We start from the raw sequence: 5,965 nt of genomic DNA, 5'->3' as shown, positions 1-5,965 counted from the left end.
ACCCTGACTTCTCTTTGGTTTATGCCCCAGCTCTATAGAAATTGGTAACTCACTTCGTTCAGTCTTACTGTTGCTGTGATTTTGCGGGTTCGGAAAGTCTCTTCCCTGTTCGCCTATGGTCCCTTGACTTGATTTGCCGCTGGAATGGGATGGGGATGTTTCAAAGAAAGAAAGGAAGAAAAGAAGAAGAAACCGAAAACAACCTTTACAGGAAAGAAAAGAATAAGTCAGAGAGTCAGTCATCATGTATTTGTCTCGAGCTTCTTGAATGAGGTAAAGCATGAATTGACTCTCCCTGAACAGTAAAGACTATCGATGAATGAGAGTGAACTGGAAGGAAAGAAGAAAGATGCATTCTCCGGAACTGTCAGTCAATCCTTAACTCCTTATTCATGAGAGTGAACTGTCAGTAAATCCGAAAGAGAAAACCTGAACCTTTATTCCCTTCCCTTATTGAAGGAGGTAAACTCGGCGAGCAGCTTCGCACCTTTCCGATTCATTCTCCTGTAAAGACCAACAAGAAATTCATTCTATCTCTCCCTGATTTTTTTGATTCAAAAGTGTATCTTTACCCTATTTTGAGGGAGAAAAGTGTATCTTTACCCTATTTTGAGGGATAAAAGTCTATCTTCTGTCTATTTTTAGGGATCAAAGTGTATCTTTACCCTATTTCAACAGTAAAGACTATTTATGACTGAGAGTGAACTGGAAGGAAAGACGAAAGCGAAAACAAGATGAATTCGACTCAACAGTCAGTCAAGACGAAACGAAAGAAGAATTTAATTAGACTTTACAGTTCAAGAAAGAAGGGAAAGAGAAGGGAGACGACACTATCGATGAATGAGAGTGAACTAGAAGGAAAGACGAAACAGTCAGTCAAGACGAAAGACTCAAGATTCGTCATTGTTCACTGTCAGGAAAGACTATCGAAGAATCAATGAGAGTGAACTGTAAGGAAAGACTCAAGATTCCTTCTTTCTCTTTCTCTGATCCTCAAGATTAATGATCGTTCACTGTCAGTAAATCCTCTCTCTTCCTTCTTTCTCTTCTCCTCAAGATTCATGAGACGGAACTATTTTATCCTCTCCCTATTTTGAGGGCCATTTTCTTCTCCTGGCTGGCCGATTCTTCTTTCTTCTTTTCCTCTGTTCCCTTGCCTTATTTATGGAACTCGGTAAATGGGCTTCTCTCCCTCCTTCACCTATTCTATTGGTCTAACTGTAAACTTGGTTGCTTCGCTCCTTAGCTTTGGTTTAAGACTCCTTCATGCCCCTGTGTAAATAGGGCTCCGGCTGAGAAGAGAATAATCCTTCACCTTCTTTCACTCTGTCTTTGTCTTCTTTCTTCCTTTTCCTATGCTTATGGGTCTGTCTCTTTTCTTTGTCTTTTGCTTTCATTCTCTGATTCTGTCACTAGGGGTTGAGGTGGAACTATTCTTGAACTGTAAACAAGGTAGGTAGTCTTCTTCCTTCTTTCTTTCACTAGGTAGGGCTATTCTTCTTGAACTGTAAACAAGGTCTGTCTGTTCTCTTTCTCCTTTCGTAAGGCTAGATGCTGCCATACACATTCATTCAAATCTAACTAACTGGATGGACTACTTTATTTACTTTCAAGTCTCGGTAAAGCTGGGGTGCGGGGATTCCCTCATTCCCCTCGCTCTACAACTATCAGTCTGCTTCGCTCCTCTGTATTCTTTCACTCTGTAATTAGGAAGTCAAGACGAAGAAGGAAACTAAAAACCGGAACCTCTGCTTCACTCCTTCACCTCTACAACTCGGTTTCACAATTTCATTGCCTAAACCGATTCTTTAACTGATCTTGCTGGTGGATCCTTTGTCGAAACTCAAGATGCATTCTCAATCACTACTGAACCTCGTAAACTATCAGTCTGTTTGCTCCTTCTTATTCAAACACTGATCTTTCTCGCAGCTACTTACTCATTCACCTTTCTTTTCCTGATGGAACTTGGTAAAACAATTCTATTTCCTGAACTACTGAACCAGATGTAATGTAACCTGTAACCTATTTCTTCTTTCTCCTGTCTGAGCCTGAGTCTCTATTCCTTTCACTCCTGCACCTGTCCCTTCACTCCGGGCGGGGAACCTATTGATTCGAGAACTGCTGCTCTTTCTCCTTCAACTGAAAAGACTCAACCGCAAACCTTCTCCTTTCTTTGACTCATACTCAATTACCTGACCTTCTTTGTCGTTCTCTTTCTTTGACTGACTGAATAATAGGTGGGTTACGAGAAGAGGGAGTAAGTAGCTCGCCGAGCAAGACTATCGATGCATTCTCTCCCTTCTTTCACCTATTCTATTGATTCTGGAACAGTAAACTCCTGCACCATATTGGATTGAACTCCTTTCCCTGTTGGTCAAGCTGCTTCGCTTATTCGCCTCTACAACTCGGTCTCACATTTCCGTCACCTCTCCCTCTTGGTCGAGTTGCCTTCGCTCGTTCGCCTCATAAACTCGGTCTCACAATTCCATTGCCTTCGCTTTATTTTGTCTCACAGCTTTCGCTCCTCTCCCTATTGGTCGAGTTGCTTTCGCTCCTTCACTCACCTTGACCTATTCGGTCTCATTGGTTCTCTGTTCTTTCCTGAACCAGATTGAACTGGGGTGGAACTATTAACTATTCTTTGACTCGGTAAAGCAAGGACTAAGTTTAAGTCAGTTCTTTCACTCGCATATTCTCTCCTTCTTTCACTACTTCCCCTTTCTTTGACTATTTCTTCTTTCCTTTCACTCAGTAAAGCAGCTTCAATTCTCCATTGCCTGGCGGGACTATTATTACTTCTTGAACTAGGTAAGAGGTAGAGTAAATAGAATGGGTCTTTGTTTGATGGAATGAGGTAAAGCAGCTGAGCTCCGGAGCCTCTCCAACTCGTCTTCTTCCTGCCCCGTATTTCTTCAGTCTCCTTTTCTTTGACGGTATGGTATGTATTACCATCTGTTATTGTGATTGTGAGTTATTCTTTCTCCTTCACCTATTTCTTCTTTCATTCTTCTTTCACTGTAACCAAAGACTGAACCGACACCCTTTCTTTGACTATCCGAGTTTACAGTAAATAAATAGGAATAAGAAAAGGAGCTGCATGAGAAGAACCTATACGGGAGGAAGAAAATGAAAGATGAATATTCTCATTCACCTCTTCAACATTTCGACTACTACTTACTTGCCTTCCCTTTTACAGTTAGAGCCGGTAAAAGATATTACTCAGGATTCTTTCTCCTTTGACTGATTGAAGGGTAAAGGGGCTGGCTTCGCTACTTGTCTTTCTTTCTCTTTTCTTTCACTCACTGTAAACACTCAAACTCCTTATTCATTCTCTTTCACACCTTTCTATCTAGTCTCACCCCATATGAAAGAGCTAAAAGCAGCAATCGGTCTCACTCCTTCAAGCGCGTAAACCGAAATGATGAGCGGGACTCTCCCAACTCGGCTTGGCTTCTATTAATGTCTCTCCTGAACCTGGGCTTCGCTCCCGGCAAAGAAATGAATCAGATTTGAGTAACCCTATGAACTACCCCAGAAGAATTGTTCGTTCGCTTACTTCTTATCCATCTTGCATTTCTCTTTTCTTCTTTCACGAGGTAAATAGGTCTAATTCATTTACTGTTATGTCAAGGTTCCCCGGTTTCACTATCTCTTTTCTTTTACTGGGTAAAGCTGCTAATGACTGGACTCTCCTTTACTGTCTGTCATATTCTCTCCTCTCCCTCAAGCTCGAAGTCAGCTTACAATGATGTTGGTGTTCAGTGAGCTCTAAGCCTATGTATGGGTTTCACAAGCATTAAGTTTCAGTCTCAGGAAGTTCTTCCCCTTTCTTTGACTATATTCTCTTCATTTAGTGATTGTGAATTGACTCTCTCTTCTGGTCTCGCACTTCGTTCCTCTACCTTCACAGTAAACTAAGACTCAACTCAAGACTCAACTGAACAAGATGCGGAATCCTTTCTTTCACTCTTTCCTTTCACACTAGGTAAAACATATGAAGTAGCTCTCTTTTCTTGACCCTATGCCTATGTATGGATTCTTTCTTTTCTCCTGTCTGAACTGAACCTTTGACTGATTCAATTCATTCCTTTTCTTTTCTTGAACTGTAAACTCATGAACCGGATTGGATTTCACTCTTTCACTAGGTAAAGCTGCTGGCTGAGATTCCCTTATTGTATTGGTCTCACAACACTAAGTTTAAGTCAGTTATTATATTAGCCCAGATAGATAAAGAAGATCATATGAGAGTAACCCTGCATTGGACTTCAAAGACTCTTTTACTCTCCCTCCTGTACCAAGGATGAATTAGATAGACTGATTTCACTCTCTCTTGAACTAGGTAAAGCTACTGGCAAAGGTCAAGCTCATGAGCCTCCTTCTAAACTCTGTAACCTATTCTATTTGGAACTTCTCTTCTTTATCCTTGAACTCTCCTGTAAAGACGAAAGCAAGCAAGAAGGATGAATTAGACTAACCCCTTGTTTTGTTAGTGTGAGTTATTCTGACTGAGGAAGTTCTTGTTCACCTCTGCCTGATTTCACTCTTTCTCTCTCTCGGTAATCGGTAATAGGTCTTTGGTTCTTTCCTCCTTTCTTTCACTCTCCCTGCCTGTCTTGTAAGAAAGACTAATTCTCCTATTTCTTGTAGGTCTGTTCATTGTCGTAAGTCAAGACGAAAGGGAACCCCTGCCTGCCCCTGACCCGATATGATATCATCTTAACTACTGAACCTGATTTCACTCTGTAAACTGCTTGACCTGTCGGTTTCACGCATTGCCTGAACTCGTATATTCAATCCTTTTCTTTCCTATTTCTTTTCTTTCACTCTTTCTTTCCATCCAAGCAAGGTAAGGGGACTGGCTGACAATGTCCTTTCCTTCTCCTTCCTATTGGTCTGGTCTGTCTGTCTCATTGCTGTGCTTGCTAGCTTGACTTTGTTTTATCCCCTGATGTAACTCTCGGTAAAGGGTATTCAATGAATTGACTCTCTGAACCTATCTATGGATTCTTTTCTTTAACTAATCTTTCTACTCTCGCTACTTACTCCTATTTCTTATTCATGCATTATCCTGAACTCAATCACTTGACAAACTGTAACCAAAGACTGAAGATGAATGGGAGAGACTGAACTCCCAGATTGAACTGGGTCAAGCTCACTCACTTGTCTGTCCCTACTACTATTTATTCCTTCAAAGACAAGGTAAAGCAAAAGCATATGAAGTAGCTCATTGATTGAACTCGGTAAACTTCCCTATACAAAGAATAAGTAAGAGAGTCAGTCATCATGTATTTGTCTCGAGCTTCTTTCACGAGGTAAATAGGTTACTTACTTCTGTCCTATCCAACCACCTCTTGATCTGATCTTGATCCTGAACCGATATTCCCCGAGCTCTAAACAAAGACGAAAGATTCCTTCTCATGACCTACTGAACAAACCTGATTGAAGGCGGGAAAGCATACATACATATTCTTTCTACTGAACTTGAACCTATTCTTCTTTACAGGGGAACAGCATATGAAGGTAGAGTCCATGAATGACAGAAGAGGAACAGGAAGTCAAGACCGAAACCTCAACCCTCTCCTCCCTTTTCTCGATTTCATGTCTTCGACCCAAGACTATTCTGACTCGGTAAAGCGTCAGGAAGAACCTTTCTTGGAACCCTCTTGAACGAATCTTGATCCTTAATGAGAGTGAACTCTGGCCTACACCTACGGATTCTATGACTTGAGCTACTTTCTACTCTTTTACAGTCGAGTAACTAAAAGGAAAGACGAAACAAGAAGAAATTGGAACTCAATCACTTGAAGAGCAGTAAACAAGGTAGCTGAGCTCCTTATACGATATAACCTTGACTTTCCCATCTAGTAAATGAATTCAATCTTCTATTAAAGAAGAAGAAGAGAATGAAAGAAGAAGATATTCGCTGAGCTACTTCCTGAACTGATACTCTACTGCTAAACTCCTA

This window comes from Cucurbita pepo, chromosome 11 (assembly GCF_057944985.1).
Source record: "Cucurbita pepo subsp. pepo isolate OVF chromosome 11, ASM5794498v1, whole genome shotgun sequence".
NCBI lineage: Eukaryota > Viridiplantae > Streptophyta > Magnoliopsida > Cucurbitales > Cucurbitaceae > Cucurbita > Cucurbita pepo.
The sequence above is the reverse complement of the archived record's forward strand: the minus strand, read 5'-3'. Positions refer to the sequence as shown.